The sequence below is a fragment of the Idiotropiscis lumnitzeri genome, chromosome 5, assembly GCF_059441095.1.
Source record: "Idiotropiscis lumnitzeri isolate Australia: NSW breed Sydney's pygmy pipehorse chromosome 5, RoL_Ilum_1.0, whole genome shotgun sequence".
In the NCBI taxonomy this organism is placed as follows: domain Eukaryota; kingdom Metazoa; phylum Chordata; class Actinopteri; order Syngnathiformes; family Syngnathidae; genus Idiotropiscis; species Idiotropiscis lumnitzeri.
The window spans coordinates 2710050-2728787 of NC_142395.1; the positions used below are offsets into that span (position 1 = coordinate 2710050).

Genomic DNA, 18738 nt, shown 5'->3' on the forward strand with positions numbered 1-18738 from the left:
TCCAAGGCAGTCGCTCGGCATCGCAGAACCAAGTGGTCGACCGTCTGGTCCTCTTCATGGCATTTCGGGCAGACAGGCGATTCGGCTAAGCCCCATTTATGCATGTTTGCCACCACTCTTGCCTGTCTGCAAAGCAGTCAGTTTGCTGCCGCCCACTCTCCTCTGCTGCAGCTATTGAAACCCGGCAACCTCTCAGTGGGGTCTGAAATTACCTCACTACCCCTGGGGGGCTCCAGCTTCCACTCGCGCCGCCAGGACTCATCCTCATTGTAGTTTTCAATCTGTACTCTGTAGAAAGGGGTTCTAGATTTCAGTCGGTTGGAATTCGGCGCCTGCTGCATGATCTTTCGCAGCGGCGCTGTCTCCGGAAGAGCGTTCATCTGTTCAAAAATTGCTTGTTTCGCTGTAGCTCTCCTGATGTTTGGAGGAGCAATGTTCGACATTGTAGGGAGCCAGTTTAAAGGGGTGGGTCTCAGAGGGCCTCGAAGTTGTATGTCTATCAAGGACGTGTGTGCGCTTCTTGCCCACACCGGGGAGCAATAGTCTGCCACACTGTAGACAAGGGCCAGTGCCGATGTTCTCAACACTGACTGGTGTGCTCCCCAGATGGTGCCCGCGAGTTTGCTGATTATTGAGTTTCTGGCTTTGAGTTTTTGAGCGGTGTTTTCAAGGTGCTTGCGGAATGTGAGTGTTCTGTCCAAAGTAACTCCCAGGTATTTTGGGGATGGGTCTGGTGGGAAAGCGATGTTATTGTTGTTAAGAACATTGAGAGTCTTGTTTGCCTGATGGTTATCTAGGTGAAACAGGGTTGTGACTGTTTTCTGCTCGTTCATCCTCAGGTACCATCTCTGAAAATATTCGGCCATCCTGGTCATGTCGCAGGTCAGTGTTTCATTTATTGTTTCGTGCCCGTGGGACTGGCAGACGACAGCCCAGTCATCAGCATACCCAAGCGTTTGAGACTCACTCCGGGGCATGTCGCTGATGTATAGATTGAACAGGCTGGGGGCTATTACAGAGCCCTGTGGGACTCCGTTTCAGATTTTTCTGCTGCTGCTTTGCTGATCTCCCAGGGTCACAAAGAACTTTCTTTCACCCGTCATCCGCTTTAGGAGTCTCAGAGTTCTTCTGTCTTTGACTACCGTCGCCACCTTCGTCATTAGTCCGTAACTCCACACGTATGCCGCGGAGAGGTCCACGAATACAGCTCCAGTCTTCTCTTTGCGTTCATAGCCGGCTTCAATCATTGATGTCAATGCTAGTACTTGTTCCAAGGTGTTTCTCCCCTGCCTGAATCCAGCTTGGGATGATGGTATCGTCTGCTCTATGTCATGGGTGATTCGTGATAGGATTATCCTTTCCATCAGCTTTTAAAGGCAGCACAGAAGAGATATCGGGCGATAGCTGTTGGGGTTATCTGCGGGTTTGTTTGGCTTCAGTATTGCGAGTATCTTTGCCTGTTTCCAGAGATAACAGTAGTTTCCCGTAACGATTGCATCCGTGAGACTACCCGCAAGCCACTCTTGAGCCTTTTGACCTAGATGTTGTATCATATCCGGATATATTCCATCGACGCCAGCAGCCTTTCTTCCGTGTATTGTCCCCAGTGTGGCCTTGACCTCATCCGCTGTTATCGCCCGTGATCGTTCGCTCTCATCTGGACACTCAGCGTGGAGTTTTTGATATTGCTTTCTAATGTTAGCTTCAAATTTGTAGTCTGGTTTGTGTTGGCCCCGCTGTTTGAGATTGCTTGCAACTTCATCGGCCGATATCATGGGTGCTGTCCTCCCTCTCCCACAATCACCACCGTCCAGACGTTTGAGAAGTCTCCATGCCTGTCGGCTTGATCTTTGAAAGTTAAGACCTTCTACTGTCTCTATCCACTTCCGACGTCTTTCCTGTAAGAGAGAGTCCAGAAGCTCATTTGCGACTTCTTCGTCCCCCGTCTCCTCATATCTTCTTGAAAGTGTCTCCGTTTTCTCAGTCCAGCACGCTTGCGGCAGCCCCTGGGTATAAATTTTCTTGCGCTTCCGAGAATGAGCTTGTTGAAGCGGATCATGCTTTGCTGGTTTGCTAGGATTCTCTGTACTATGCTCTCGATGTATTCCGTGAAGGATCGCCAATCGGCCTTTCCAAAGTTCCACCTCGCTCCGGGCACTGATTGAGTGATTGGTATTGTGATACCAGTGGTGACAATGACGGGTCGATGCTGGCTATTCGGGAAGCCATGAAGCTGGCATGGGGTTTCCATTTAGTTTAGTCAAAAAAACAAGGTCGGGAGAGTATTCTCTCTGAAAGGAAAGTTCCGCGCTGTCTTGTGCTGTACATTAGGTGGAGGTTGCAGTTTGCAGCCCAGTCTACAACCGCTTCACCCGCGCCGTCACTCCTTGGGTAACCCCAGGAGGTATGGTGGCTGTTAAAGTCCCCCACAATAATTGAGGGGTGATGATACTGAGGGAGAGGTGGGTCTGGCCAGTGTGTTTTTGGAGGCTTGTATATGTTGCTGATTGAAATGCCGTTGTACTTAATATCTGCTCTGTAAATACCGTTCTCCTGCGATGTTTCGTCCCTCCCCAACAATAGAGGGTCCCTCACATATGTAACCAGTCCATACTGCTTGTGATCAACTCGCACTGCGACGCTATATCCTACGATGGTGTATCTCGACGGCGGTGACTTCTCCTCCAGGTGGATCTCCTGCAGCATTGCCACGTCAACACGATGCTCCGGCAGCAGCCTCGCCAGATAGTCACACTTGGCCATTGACAGGCCCACGACGTTCAGCGACATGATTCTCATGCCTCCCCCGATCCGGAGGAAATCTTGGTCCGAGTCTAGCTTACTTTCCGGTCCCGCCGGACTCTCAATGACGGGATCGCGGTCCTTATTATCCTGGGCGACGACCGAGCCAGTATGTTTAATCCTTTTCTTTCTTCTCATATTTTAGAGGTGGTAGACCGGGAGCAGTTTCCTGGTCTGGTCACCGGTTTGGGTTTGCTCTTGGTCTGGCTTCTTCGCGAGAAGAAGCACGCAAGCCCCCACACAACGGAAACGTGGCAAACCCGTGGGGCCGCTTAATTGGAATAAACATGCTTCATGTATACACCCGATTCTGATCAGATCAAGCCCATTCCGATCAAGATTATTCCATACGAGAGGGGTGGTTTATGCTGATTGATCGGTGCGCATGAAAACACTTATTTTGAAAATTCCTGACTGCACTTGTCTGTGATGTCAGCATACACGCTTGTGTTATTCAGCCGAACGAGCGAAAGACAGCAGACAAAAGTCTGAATTTACATTGCAACTCCATTAGGAAGTGTTCATTTCCAACAGAAACAGCGCAAACGGAAACAACACATGAAATAATGACAGGTTTATCTCACCCAACTGTTGTGAAGGGCTCAATGTGGTTGCAGAGAAATTATTTGAAGGAAAACAAGAAGACCAGATATTAGAAATAACCAACTCCTCATGTCAGCTTCATCAGCAACCGGAAAATCTGAAATATTAGCAGATGATGTAGTGGCACAGCTGGATGCAGTTATTCAGTAAACCATGTATATCGTTGGACATAAATGAGTCGTCAGATGTTACGGATCCTGCCCGTCTTTTAGTGAGTGTGAGATTTTTTAAAAATGTTATGAAACACACACAAGAGGAGAGCACATATGTGTAACAAAGAAAATAAAGGTGAGAAAGCATGGCATAGATTAAAAGAAGGTTGTGCCTGTAACTAGACATGATGCCCCTGCCATGGTGGAAAAAAGAACGAGGGGGCAATGCCCCGGATGAAAGAGGACAACCAAGATCTTATTGCTTACCCTTGTCTTATCATCATACTGTTTTGTGTTGCGGTTTATCAGAACATTTTGAAGTAATGAACAGAATGATGACACTCATAAACTTACTCAGTGTATCCTTAAGCATGTTGAGGCAAATGCCAAAGACTTTCTACTCCACAACAATCTGAGGTGACTAAGTAAAGGCAATGCACTGGGAGGTTTCAGCTCCCTTAAAGCAGATCAGAAGATTTCAGTTTTTCTTCAAGATGTGTAAAAGATGGCTATGGTTGCTTTTTTTGGATGACATTACCTCACATCTAAATGAGCTCAACTTTGAGCTGCAGGGTCAGAACAATTCCGTTGCTGAAAACCTCGGGAAAAGGTTCCAAATTTTCTGCCTAGACCAGCAGCTCCTTCTGCTAAATCCAGAATCCTTTGCTGATGAGAGAAGTCCGAGACTTTTCCAAGGAGGAGACAAAGAGCATTATGAGACAATTGACTCTGCTACCTTCTGAATACAGATTGTGTCTAAGAGTGAATTCCCTGGACTACCCAATAGTGGCACTTTACACCTTGACAATGTGTGGATGGACTTGCAGATGTGTGTCAGCTTTTTCTACTATGAACATAATCAAAAACAAGTACCGCTTGAGGCTCACGAATGAACATTTACATGTCTGTATGAGAATGGCATTGATTCCGTAACAACCAAGATTTAAGTTCGTGGCAGGGCAGTCACGTGCTAATTTTTTTCATTAGAGAAATACATTTTAAAAAAATCTAACAAAAAGCTCTGTGTCAGTTGTTTTCCTTAAGAAGCATAATTTTTATTTATTGTTTATTTAACTGTTTTCCTTGAAAAGTAGGCCTTCATTTTTGTAATCTGGTAACTCACTGATTTAAGAAAAAAGAGAAAGATGATTTGTTTGTGCAGGAGATTTAATATTTCTTTATTTTTTTACTGAAAAGAAAATTTGGTTTGAGTGCACTGGTTGCACTTACTTTATTTCATTCCGAGGTTTAGGTTTTATTTAATCTAAACTCTAATCTCGTTGCACACTTGAGTACAATGACAATAAAGGGATTTCTAATCTAATCTAAAATAAAGGCCTTAAATGTATTTGTTTGGGAATGTTGTTTAACGGGAAAGTAGCATTTACGATGTAAGTGTACTCTGTTGAAAATGGCACCAAATATTATTGAAATTATATAAAACTCTTGGAGGAACTTTTAACAGTGACGTCTGTGACTTTTAATTGAATAACCCAGTTATACATAGGAAATACAGACATATGATATACATACTGTAGCGACTTTGTAAATAGTTCAAGGGTTCTGTGTTTTCCTCTTTTCTGTGGAGGCTGTGAAGGCAGCAGGGGAGTGAACGTTATGTTGTTGTCGTTGTGTTGCTCTCTCTCTGATCGGCGTGGTTGCGGCCAACAGCAGCCGTTTTTGGCTTAATAATAAAAGCGTTCGCTGATGGACAAATTGGCCTGATTTATTATACAACGTTACACTGGTGTCAGAAGTGAAAACGAAAGTATGGCAACGAGTAAAGAAAGTTACGGCGGCCGCCCGCGAGTCAAGGAGGAGGTGGTGGACGATTCTTACGATGGCGCATGCGGCCGTGATATGAAGCCCGAAAGTGTTTCGGAGCATGTTAACCACCTGAGGCGGACCGCGAGGAAGCTGGCGTTCGATGCTGGTTTCGGCTCATTGAACGCTGGGGGAGGAGCAAGCGCGAACGACGTTGACGGCCGCCATTGTCGTCATCAGCCTGTCAAGACTCCAAAATACTCCGGTAGGGCAGACTGGGAGGCTTTCCATGCCCAATTTGAACTTTTGGCACGGGCTGCTGGCTGGACTGAGAAGGATAAAGCACTGCAGCTGGCCATGTGTCTTACGGAGGAAGCTTTGTCCTGCTTGTTATTGCTCAGCCCAGCCGAAAGAGATGACTATGGCGCTTTGGTTGGTGCCCTAAGACGGCGTTTTGGACAATGCAGTCAACCTAATGTTCTACGCTCGGAGCTCTCTAACAGGCAAAGACGGGCTGGTGAGCCACTGCATGTATTAGCGAATGACATTGAAACCCTGTCAAGGCGTGCATATGCCCATATGCCGACTGATGTGCAGAGTGAGCTGGCCAGGGACCAGTTTATCCGGGCCATTACTCCAAGAGAACTGCGCATACAGACTCAATTGGCGCATCCCCGTACTCTTCAGGAGGCACTGGAGCTGGCCGTGGAGAGAGAGGTCATAGGAGACGCCACACGGATTGACCATGTTGACAGCCATGTTGTGCGCTCTGCCACACCGGTGAACCAAATCCAAGAGAAACCATCGTGGGTGGATGAGCTGACTGAGCTTATTCGCACTAGCACACTGCAGTCGCCACGCAGTGGTGCTTGTTCCCGACGGGGCCCTCCAGTTTGTTGGGTGTGTGGCCAGCCTGGGCACATTAGCGTGCGGTGCCCCAAGAAGGCAGATGGTCAGGGAAACGGGCCGGGGTCTGTGTAGAGTGGACACCGCAGACCCCTGCACCTGTGTCCCAACATGCGTTGTTTCCTGGAGACGGAACCCAACCATAAAGATGGGGGAGAGGGGCTCCATTTTCCCCAGAAGCAGATGATACTGCAGAGTCTGTGAGGGTGGTTGGCTGGACCCATGCGGGGGATTTCTGTCATGTTCCCATTTTGCTTGGAGGGTCTTCTTGTGTAGCCCTTGTCGACACCGGCTCCACTGCAACACTGTTGAGGCCTGATGTATTCCCAGCCGGGGCACAATTGGAATCTACCTCAGTCAAGCTTCGAACAGTGACTGGCGAGCTCACCCCTATGCTTGGAAGGGGGGTGGTGGCTATCCAAATGGGGGGACTATGCATGAACTTTCGGGTGTGGGTTGCCGCGGTACGCGACCCCGGCATCATAGGACTGGACTTTCTACGAACAGCCCAGTGCGTGCTTGACCTGGGGAGGAACACGTTGGCTTTTCCAAGAGGCCCCACAGTTGAAATGGTGCGCCCTACACAGCCTGAAAGGTCATTTCTTCCAACGTCAAGCGCAGCCATTGCAGAGCAGGAGTCTGATCCCACCCATGAACCGCTGGCTCCTATGACTTCTCCACCCACATCAGATGCCCACATTGATGAGCATTCCTCTTCCCCGGCCTCGTGGTCCATGACAGGAGGAGTGGACAGGTTGACGGCAGTGCGTGAAGTGTGGAAGCGCAACGGTGATGGTTTAGAACCTAAGCAACAGGAGGAGCTATGGCAACTGTTGTGGGACTTTAAGGACATTTTTGCGCTGACAGAAGAGGAGGTGGGCCGAACAGACTTGGTGCAGCACGAAATTGACACGGGGATGCACGACCTATCAAAGCACGCCCCGCCGCCTTCCCCTTGCACATCAGACGGATGCTGACAGTGCAATTGATGAGATGCTGAAAGCTGGCATCATTGAGCCATCTGACAGCCCTTGGGCCTCAGGGGTTGTCATGGTCAAGAAAAAAAAGACAGTGAAGAAAAGGTTCTGTGTGGACTATAGACCCTTAAACAGCGTGACCAAGAAAGACTCCTATCCACTGCCCCGCATTGATGAGACTCTGGATCTGGTGTCTGGGTCGTCCTGGTTCTCCTCATTAGACCTGCGCAGTGGATATTGGCAGGTGCCCCTCAGCCCTGAAGCCAGGCCAAAGACTGCTTTCTGTACTGGCAGGGGGTTGTGGCAGTTTCGAGTTCTCTGTTTCGGCCTGTGTAATGCACCTGCTACCTTCGAGCGGCTTATGGACAAGGTGCTGGCTGGCATTCCCCGACAAGAATGTTTGGTCTATTTGGATGACATCCTGGCCCATGGGAACTCTTTCCATACAGCCTTGGAGGCTAAAGAATTTCGACTGCGGGTCTGAAGCTTCACCCTGACAAGTGCTGCTTCATGAGAAGAGAGCTTGAGTTCCTGGGACACAAAGTTGGAGGGGAAGGCATTAGCACTTTGGAGGAGAAAGTGCGAGCCGTGAGGGACTGGCCTACTCCCAGCAACCCGCGTGAACTGAAGAGCTTCCTTGGGCTGGCATCCTATTACAGGCGATTCGTGCGGGGTTTCTCATGTCTAGCTGCACCGCTTTTCCACCTGCAGCGGAAGGACACTGATTTTGACTAGACTCCTGAGTGCAGACGGGCCTTCAGCTCGCTAAAGAAGGTGCTGACAGAGGCACCCATTCTCGTTCCCCCAGACGCCAACCTGCCGTTCGTCCTGGACACTGATGCCAGCAATGTTGGAATTGGGGCGGTTTTGAGTCAAGTGGGGGCAGACGGGGAGAGAGTAGTGGCATACTTCAGCAAAACCTTGAATAAGGCTGAACGGCGTTATTGTGTCACACGAAGGGAACTGCTGGCAATTGTGAGAGCCATTAGCCATTTTCGATATTATCTGTCCGGTTTACCCTTCACTGTACGCACTGACCATGCGGCACTCCAGTGGCTATTGTCTTTTAAGGAGCCTGAAGGACAGATGGCACGCTGGCTTGAAGAACTGGCACCATATGTCTTCCAAGTTGAGCACAGGGCTGGAAGTCACCATGCCAATGCTGACGCTATGTCTCGACGCCCTTGTGCTCTTGCTGGCTGCCGCTTCTGCGAGAAGAGAGAGACCCGAGAGAAGGAACTTTGTGGTGATGAGCAAAGTCTCGCGCATGATCATGTAGACCCCGTATGTAGGGAGGTGCAGGTTGTGGACGCATCTGAATGGAGGAAGCAGCAGCAACAGGATGTTGACCTCCGACCTGTATTACAGTGGGTCGAGTCGGGTCAAAACCCGAAGTGGGAGGATGTCGCTGGACACTCGCCTGCCACTAAAGGACTGTATTCAAAGATTGGGACTCTTCAGGTCAAGGATGGGGTGCTCCAGAGAGCTTGGAAGGAGCCTGCTACTGGGGAGGATAGATGGCAGGTGGTCGTCCCCAGGGCCCTGAGAGAGGCTGTGTTGAAAGCTTCTCATGGGCCTGCAGGGGCAGGGCACTTTGGTGTGTCGAAAACACTTCGCAGACTGCGGCAAAGTTTCTATTGGGGTCAACTAAGGCGAGATGTTGAGGACTTTTGTCGCCGTTGTGACCTCTGCACAGCGCACAAGGGTCCACCAGGCCAGTCTCGTGCCCACCTCCAACAGCTAGCAGTGGGCGCTCCTATGGAGAGGATTGCGGTGGACATAATGGGGCCATTTCCATGCACTGACAAAGGCAACCGTTATGTCTTAGCTGCAATGGACTATTTTACGAAATGGCCCGAAGCATATGCCATCCCCGACCAAGAAGCAGAGACTGTTGCAGACGCGCTGGTGGAAGGCATGTTTACAAGGTTTGGGGCAGCTGAGGTCACTCACAGCGACCAATGGAGAAACTTTGAGTCGGCTGTGTTCACTGCAATGTGTGAGCGACTGGGCATGAGGAAAACGCGCACCACACCTCTGCATCCTCAAAGTGATGGGCTCATTGAGCGCTTTAACAGGACCTTGGCAAAACAACTCGCAATTCTCACAGCGGAGCACCAACGAGATTGGGACAGGCATCTCCCTCTGGTTTTGTGGGCCTACAGGTCCGCTGTACAGGATTCCACTTCATGTACACCTGCCCTGCTCATGCTGGGGCGTGAGCTACGGACACCGGTGGAAATGGCTTTTGGCAGACACCCTGATACACCAGCCGTGCCACCAGGACCGGAGTATGCCAGGAGACTTCAAGACAGGTTGGAGTCAGCACATGTCTTTGCTCGTGACCATTTACAGAAGGCAGGTGTAAGGCAGAAAAGGAACTATGACATGAAGGCCAGAAGGACGGACTTTAAGGCTGGAGACCCGGTTTGGGTGTACAGCCCAAAAAGGAAAAAGGGCAGGTGTCCTAAATTGGACAGGCACTGGGTGGGGCCGTGTGGCGTGCTGGAGAGGATAGGAGAGGTGGTGTACAGGGTGCAGCTGCCACCTGGTGGCAGACGGGTAGCCCTCCACAGAGACAGACTGGCCCCATATAGAGGTGATGCCGTTCCACAGCAGCAGTTTGGGTCGCGGACACACTCACAGTGGGTATCGAATCCCACCCCTCCAAGACGCCGGATTGTACCTCCACTCTCACCCCCACAGGCGGCTACAGTTGAGGACTCATCGCCTGATGCTACACTGGCTGTTCCGAGCGGACATGCCTCGGGGCGGCCTCAGCGACAGAGGAGACCACCGGGTCACCTCAGTGACTTTGTGGAATGACGCCCTCGGGACGAGGTTCTTAATAAAGGGGAGGGCAGTGTAGCGACTTTGTAAATAGTTCAAGGGTTCTGTGTTTTCCTCTTTTCTGTGGAGGCTGTGAAGGCAGCAGGGGAGTGAACGTTATGTTGTTGTCGTTGTGTTGCTCTCTCTCTGATCGGCGTGGTTGCGGCCAACAGCAGCCGTTTTTGGCTTAATAATAAAAGCGTTCGCTGATGGACAAATTTATACAACGTTACAATACATTCACATATTTCAATTCCTTATACTACATCTTCCAGTGCACTTTAGAGTTCGCTTTAAGATACTTTTATTCATTTTCAAATCTTTAAATGGCCACACCGCAGAGTACCTCTCTGAGCTCCTCCACCTCGACGCACCTGCCCGCTGCCTCGGGTCTGTGGACCAATAGCTGCTGGCGGTGCCGAGAACTAAGCACAGCCTCAGGGGGATCACGCCTTTTCTGTTGACGGACATTCTCTATGGAATGAGCTTCCATTAAATGTTAGGCAACCCCCCCCGTCCACTTTTATAACTCGTTTGAAGACACATTTTTATTCTTTAACCTTCGACTCAACATGAGACTGTCACGGTTCTGCTGTTCTTCTGGTTATCCATTGTATGTGTTTGTGTTTCAATTTGTGTTCTAATTCCCCGCTAATTTATATTACACATATGGAAAGCGCTTTGTTACAGCTCCTGCTGATGTGAAATGCACTGTAAAAATAAAGTCGAATTGTATTGTATTAAGAATTTTCCCCGCCTACTGCCTGAAGACGGCTGGAATCGACTCCAGCGCGCCCGCGACCCTCGTGAGGATTAGCCATTTGATTGACTTCCACATTATTTCAACTAAGGTTGTAAAGCATCATAATATGTGTTATTTATATATTGCAAGATTTCATTTTTTCCCCAGATGGGGTTTTGAGTTTTTCCTTGCCATCCTGGGGTTTAAGTTCAGAGGATGTCGACTGTGGGCATGTGAATGAGGTTTTCTTGTGATTAAGTACAATATAAATTAATTTGACTTGATTTGAAATGATTACCTCTCTGAGCATGTCAATCAAAATTGTTCATTATTACCTTTACAAAGGCTAGATACAACTCTCCCTAGCTTTTGTCAGTGGATATCATCGTGTTTGTGGTTGGTATAATGTTGCATTCAAACAAAGTTGGCATATTGTCTCATACTCTAACTCCAAAAACTTGACAATTTTTCCCTTGTACTCTTCACATATTGATCAAGAAAATTTCAATTACTGTTGTGACAGTTTTTTCTTCAACAACAATGAGTTTGCGAAATATTACAAACTTCCTACCATAGAAATGTGTGGTCTGACAAAGAGGAAGTATCTGCGCTCCAGCTTGTATGACAACATCTCTTTAATAACCGTTAATATCCATGCACAGAGCTGGAGACAGTCCTATCTGACAACTAGCTACCCTCTTATTGTCAATCGACATATTGTTAGTCAATTGCAGGGCACATTTAAGACAAGCAACAGTTCATATTCACATTCAGACCACTTAGAGCAGGTGTGTGACACTACATTGCACATAATGCAAAACTCAAAACACACCTTATAAGTTGCGGGAAGAACAGTAGTTAACTATTTTTTTTAGGGCTGGGCGATATGACCTAAAATCAATATCGCGATAAATTGGGCAATTTTACCTCAATAACGATAAATGTGCAATAAATTCCCCCTGAGGACCAAAATCAAAATAAATGCAGGAAATGCATATCAACTGTTTTTTTTATTGACCAACTGGTACACATTACTTTCAATGAAAAATAAAAGTACAAAAATCATTTGAATAACTTGCATGACTTGAACAATGTCACAAAGAACAGGAGAAAAAGGGTACCTCTCACAAAATCTTTTTCTGCAAATATATTGTGCTGAGATGCTGTAATGCCATTTGCATAGGCCTAAATTTGTGTAAAGGTATCTTGTAAACAATATAAATAATGCCATGTGCAAAGGAGCTAGTCGCCTGTAAACAAAATGCTAAATAAAATGAAAAAAATGTCAATGGAATGCCAATGCCAAATAAACAAGTGTGCTTCATCAGGAAAATGTGCACTCTCGAGTGCGCGGTCGCCACTTGTCGTCTACGTACTGCACATTCAGGCTCAAACAGGGATGCATGTTGCGACTCGACCACAAGTCGGATGTGGATGCAAAATGCTCGACATATCTCCGCTCCCGTCCCGATGTTGTCCATATGGGGAAGTGCTGTTTGCGACAAATATTTTTGTACCTCTTGTCGGCTACGTTCATGAGGCGTTTAAATCCTGTGCGCTCCACTGTAACTAGAGGAGCTCTATCTTTAGCTATGTGCTCGGCTATCGCGTCCACCTCTGAGACGTTCTCTCGTATGGTGTCGCCTCCGTTATGGGCTGTTGTCACTTGTCGAACCTTGCTTCTCACTTTGAACTTTTAGCACAAGCTCCAAGTCAACAGCATGGTTGTGTTGTGGGTGGTGAAAAAGAAAAGGTTGAACGCGCTGTTACAGGTGCTTACGACGCACTTTGTAGTTCATGTTCTTTTGCTCAAACATCGTCTTTATGGAACCCAAAACATTTCCAAACGACAGATGTCGAATTTCTTTTCGGGACAAGCGCGACAGGAACAATTTCAACTAACGTTACTTCGTCTGCAGCCGTGTCAGCCGCTTCAGGATTTTAATCGCCAGCAACGAACGCGTCTTCTGTTTACATTGTTCTACAGCGCATGAGTCACGTGACTAGATGCGCTGTAGCTGCCTTAAAGAGGCATTAACATCGCCGCAGACAGAAAAGACTTTTCTTTTTCTTTTTTTTTTAGACACCGAATTTACCGACAAGGGCAAAATTATGTCGGTCACTGTAATGCATTTCGGTAACGGTAAATTTTCGGTTTATCGCCCAGCCCTAATTTTTTTACATGAATATTCATTGAACAAGCATATACAATGTTATTCCAAAATATTTCAACTTAAAGCTAACAACTGAACATTTTCATGCTTTGCATAAAAGTGTCTTAGAATTAAACAAATTGAACATGCTGCAAAAATAAATGTAAAATTTGGTAGATTTGGGGAACACAACAAATAATAAAACTTTTAAATTTGATTTGATTTGGATTTATAACGTGTGTCATAAGTGCTTCACCTCATGCCATCAAAAATTATATTGTGGTCTTTAAGGCGAATTAGAGGAGGAGTCGTTTCCCAACATGCATTGCTATAGTTACATGAACAGGGATACTAACTTAACTAATGGCTAAAAGACACACATTCCTGTCTACTGCTACAACAGTTAGATACAGCCTAAACATGCAAGGCACACACTCAGCTGGTATGGGCCTTACGGCTTCAGAATTTCTTTAATTCTCTCCCAATGGTATGGGGATTGCTTGACCAATATGGGTAAAAAATCTACTAAAATATTACTTTATTAGTAAAGGATTTTATACATTTGACTATAAAGGATTTAATACGATTGACTACAAGTTACATGTATTTCGTTTAATGCAATAATGATATTTGCTGATTGTGCTTTGATTCGATGTGCAGTGGAAGGTCAGGGCAGGCTGTGTGTAATGCGTAGGTGGCAGATATTTTTTGTACAGGACGAGCCGCACTTCTGATAACGGGGGTACTGACGCAGGCCTCCCACCATCAAGGCGCTGCTGTGTGAGATTGGACGAGCCGACACGTCATCCTGCGGGCAGAAGACATCCACTAAGAGAAAGCTAAAGTTAACTGCAGATGACACATAGCCAATAGTAGAATAGTAGGTTATCTTTGTTTTGTTTGCTGAAATGTATAATTGATCCTGGGCAACTCGGGGGGGGGGGTGTCGTCCTCTGTTGGGTACAGGGACGCGCAGAGCTGTAATGGTAGGGACCCGAGCCCCAGATTTGTATTAGATCTCCTGTTAGGAATAAATCCGCTCCCGTGTGAAGTTGCCGGCTTCCTGGTCATCTTTCTCTCAAAAACGAGCGCGCATAATTGTTGGATGAATGTAGGTCGTGTTTGGTTAACCATTAATGGAGTCAGATAATTAATGCAAACTTTTGGTACATTTAAAGTGTGAAACCCAACATTAGGAAGCCCCTTTTTCAGATAAAAACAGTATGACACACAGCACAAGCATCTTTGATCTGAAATATTTGTCCAAAGAATATTCAACAAAATACCGAGCCTAAGTGATCACAAAGCAATGGTGAAAATGAAAAATCTGTTCCTTCGCTTTCATCCACCGGGCGAGTAAACGCAACTTTGGTTTCGTGCACCACCACATGCAACACTTGCACCATTGTCATGGAAAGACTCTCCCTGCTAGAGGGACGTGTCCGACAGCTAGAGCAGAGTAATGTGGTAAGCGTAAATGTGGCGGACACGATTGTTAGCACGGGTTGTAGCCAACCTGCTAGTCCGATTAGCATTGCCGTAAACGGCTTGCTAATCGCGGTGAGCCTGTTCAGACACACAGCAGTTCCATTCCACCTCGGTCTCCTGGCACTTTAGTGATAGGTGACTCCATTACCCGCAACATTAAGCTTGAAAATCCAGCCACAGTAATGTGTATTCCTGGGGCCAGAGCACCCGACATTGAAGCTAATCTTTTGGAGCTAGCACGCAAGACACCTAGACACCAGCGCAGTGCAAACAACGCTAGCTATTCAGATATAGTGATACACGTCGGCTCCAATGACACTAGGATGAAGCAATCAGAGATCACAAAGAAAAACATAGCAAGAACTTGTGATCTCGCCAGAAAGATGAGTCGGCATCGAGTAATTGTCTCTGGCGCCTTGCCTGTGAGAGGCAATGATAAGAGGTTGAGTAGATGATTCTCGCTAAATCGGTGGCTGGCTAGTTTTTGTAGTGAGCAGGGACTGCAGTTTATAGATAACTGGCCTTCTTTCTGGGGCCGACCCGACCTGCTGAGGATGGACGGCCTTCCCCCTAACTGGGAAGGCGCCATCACTCTTTCTAGAAACATAGATTATTGTTTGAGCCTTCCATGACTATTCATATTAGAGCAGGTCGGGCTGCAGGCGAATAGTGAGCCTGTAAGGAGAGGTATTGAGTCTGTAAGGCTAGAGCTAACTAGCGCTATGCTAGACTTAGACAACACACATAGCTTTTCTTCTAGATTTGAGCGCTACACACCATACGCTGTTGCATCACATACTGATATAATTTCTACTGATGTGGCAATACATGATGGGTTTAAGCAATCCTCCTCGGTCGGTCTTATCGATGACGAGCCGTTCTCTCACAATAATAGCACTCAAAAGCTGATCAATAGCTATCGTATTCCGCCTGTCGGAAATTCTCGCCGCGTTTATAGTTGCTCGAGGTACTATCCGGGACCTAGGCAAGGCAATCTCCTTAATATTATGACCAGGAGTCCTGTCGCGCGGAATAACTTAGATAAACCTATTTTATTGAAACTCGGTTTTTTAAGTATTAGATCGCTTTCATCGAAAGCCTTGTTAGTTAATGACCTTATTAGAGACCATAATCTTAACATGATTGGTCTTTGCGAGACTTGGTTAAAACCAAATCAGGTTTTACCGCTAAATGAGGCTTCGCCTCCAAACTTCGTGAGCTCGCATGTTGCGCACCCTCAAAAGAAAGGCGGGGGTGTAGCCCTTATTTCCGAATATAATCTAAAACTTAGTCCTCGTCCTAGCAATTCCTTTAAAACATTTGAAGTTCTCATGCGATCCACAGCCACGCTGCCGTTTTATCTTGCCGTTCTTTACCGTCCCCCTGGCTCTTACTCAGGCTTTTTAGATGAATTTTCTGAATTTGTAGCTGATTTGGACTTCAAAATTCATATGAATCTCCCGTCTGAACCACTTACCGTGGCGTTTCAGACAATAATTGATATCTTTGGTTTCACGCAAATAATAGATGAAGCAACGCATACAAACGCTACTCCCTTTAGCAACCGCTTCGTTTCCTCATTATATTGGTACGATTGATGATCTCACAAACAACTTTAATGTCGCTCTGTTAAATGCGCTTGACTCCGTAGCACCTTTAAAAACTAAAACTCGTCCAAAGAGGCTTACTCTGTGGTTTACAGAGGAAACGCGCATACTGAAACGATCTTGTAGGAAGCTTGAGCGCAAATGGCGTGCGACCAAACTTGAGGTCTTCCGTCAGGCATGGTGCGATAGTTTACTAATATACAAGGAAGCGCTCGATCTAGCCAAAACTTATTATTATTCTAGATTAATTGTCTTATATAAAAACAACGCTAAATATTTATTTGATACCGTAGCAATGCTAACGCAACAGCAACCAACCTTGGATAGCTCTTCCTATTCAGCTCACGATTTCATGCAATTCTTTACTCAGAAGATTGAGTGTATTCATGATGAGAGTTAAGACACTGTTCTTAAAATTCTGTTGAATTCCGCGATAAATGGTGTTAATAGGGACATTAGGGCTGATAACTGTCCTTATCTCACTTTAAAAAAGTATCTCTTGAAAGCCTTTTGGTTTGTGCGGCAAAACCGACAACTTGTGTGCTCGATCCGCTTCGTGGCAAACTAATTAAAGAACTGTTTACGGCCCTAGGACCGTCTGTTTTAAATATAATTAATCTATCACTTACCACGGCTATAGTACCAGCAGCTTTTAGGACCGCCGTTATGTGACCGCTACTTAAGCAACCAAACCTCGACCCAGAGAGTCTCAACAACTATAGGCCGGTTTCAAATCTTCCGTTTATTGCAAAAAGTCTTGAAAAAGTCGTAGCGCAACAACTTAATGAATATATGACTGCTAATAATCCATTTAAACCTTTCCAAGAGGGTTTTAGAGCCGACCACTCTTGCTAAAGTTACTAATGATCTTCTCATAGCTATGGACGCCGACACCTCATCAATAATACTCTTACTCGATCTTAGCGCCGCTTTTGACACAGTTGATCATAACATATTATTAAAACGCCTTGAAACGTGTGTTGGCATTTCAGGTTTAGCGCTTTCTTGGTTTAATTCGTATCTGTCGGAGAGGACGCATCGTGCAATTCATGGCAATGCGACTTCTGATCTTTTTAAGATCACATATGGAGTTCTGCAGGGACCGGTACTTGGACCTCTATTGTTTAGCATCTACATGCTACTGCTTGGTGATATTATACGGAAATATAACATTAGTTTTCACTGTTATGCTGATGATACGCAATTATACATGCCGTTGGATATAACGAATCTGCGTGATTGCTATAAATTAGAGCCATGCCTTGCCGAAATTAATGGATGTCTTTCAATTTTTTGCGTCTTAACTCAGATAAAACCGAGATGCTGATCATTGGACCAGCGTGTCATCTGTACCTTTTCAAAGACACCACTCTGAGTATCGATAAATGTAATATTGCCTAAATGGATTCAACAAAAAATCTCTGTGTTGTATTTGACGCAACTATGTCATTTCAAATGCACATTAAAAATATTACTCGAACTGTGTTTTTTCATCTGCGTAACATTGCTAAAATTCGCCCAATTCTATCAACTTGTGACGCAGAAATCTGAATCCATGCGTTTGTTACGTCTCGCCTCGACTATTGTAATGTTTTGCTCTCGGGTCTGTCCATGTCTAGTATTAAAAGTCTGCAGTTAGTTCAAAATGCAGCAGCTAGACTCTTGACTAGGACGAGAAAGTTTGATCATATTACCCCGATACTAGCCAATTTGCATTGGCTTCCGGTCCGCTTAAGATATGTTTTTAAAGTTCTGTTACTTACCTATAAAATATTGCACGGCTTAGCATCTTCCTATCTTGTTTACCTCGTGGTACCATATGTTCCGTCCCGAAACCTTCGCTCACAAAATGCTGGTCTTTTAGTGATTGCGCGAGCCAAAAAGAAGTCCGCAGGTTCTAGAGCGTTCTCTATTCGGGCACCAATGCTTTGGAATGCACTACCCTCAGATATTAGAGGTGCCACCTCAGTAGAAATGTTCAAAACACTATTAAAGACGCATTTATACTCTTGTGCATTTAGCTGAAATATATGTTGGCCTGTTTACTGCCGCTTTTTTTTTCTCTTTTCTTTTCTTTTCTGCCCCCTTTTCCCCCGGCTGGGGGATTAGGTGATGGTGACCCACTAGGAAGTTTAAGGCATTGACCAACTGGGCATGCACCTGTTCCAGTGATGTTGTCTTCCTGCAGCGCGACATTTGATCAATTTATTTATATACTTTAGCATCTAATTTAATTATTTGTTGGCCTGTTTACTGCCGCTTCTTCTCTTTTCTGCCCCCTATTCCCCTGCTTGGGAATTAGGTGATGGGGACATGCTTTGAAGATTACGGCACTGACGAACCGGGAAGGGACCTGCTCTGCCGAAGTCGTCTTCATGCAGCGCCTCTTCTGATTTCCTTATATTTCAGCACTTCGTTGAATTACTTGTTGGCCTGTTTACTATTTCTGTTCTTTCTTTTCTGTTCCCAATTCCCCGACTTGGGAATTAGGTGATGATGATTCACTTGGAAGTGACTGTTCTGAATTTACACCAATTGACCGGTACAAGATCGAAGGCTCATCCTCGGATATGCTGCCATGGATATTACGGCCCTGGATGAGGACCCACTACACTGAAGTCATCTTCCTGCAGCACTTCATTCAATTAACTCTCACATTATCTCATCTATTATTGCATAGCATCATTGTATGTGTCAAATGTTGCCCAGTTGGCA

General features: G+C 46.1%; 1 pseudogene; it reads left to right on the forward strand.

Annotated features, from left to right (window-relative positions):
- Window positions 1-13437: 13437 nt before the first annotated feature.
- Window positions 13438-15085, forward strand: LOC148335976 (uncharacterized; annotated as a pseudogene).
- The last annotated feature ends 3653 nt before the right edge of the window (window positions 15086-18738 follow it).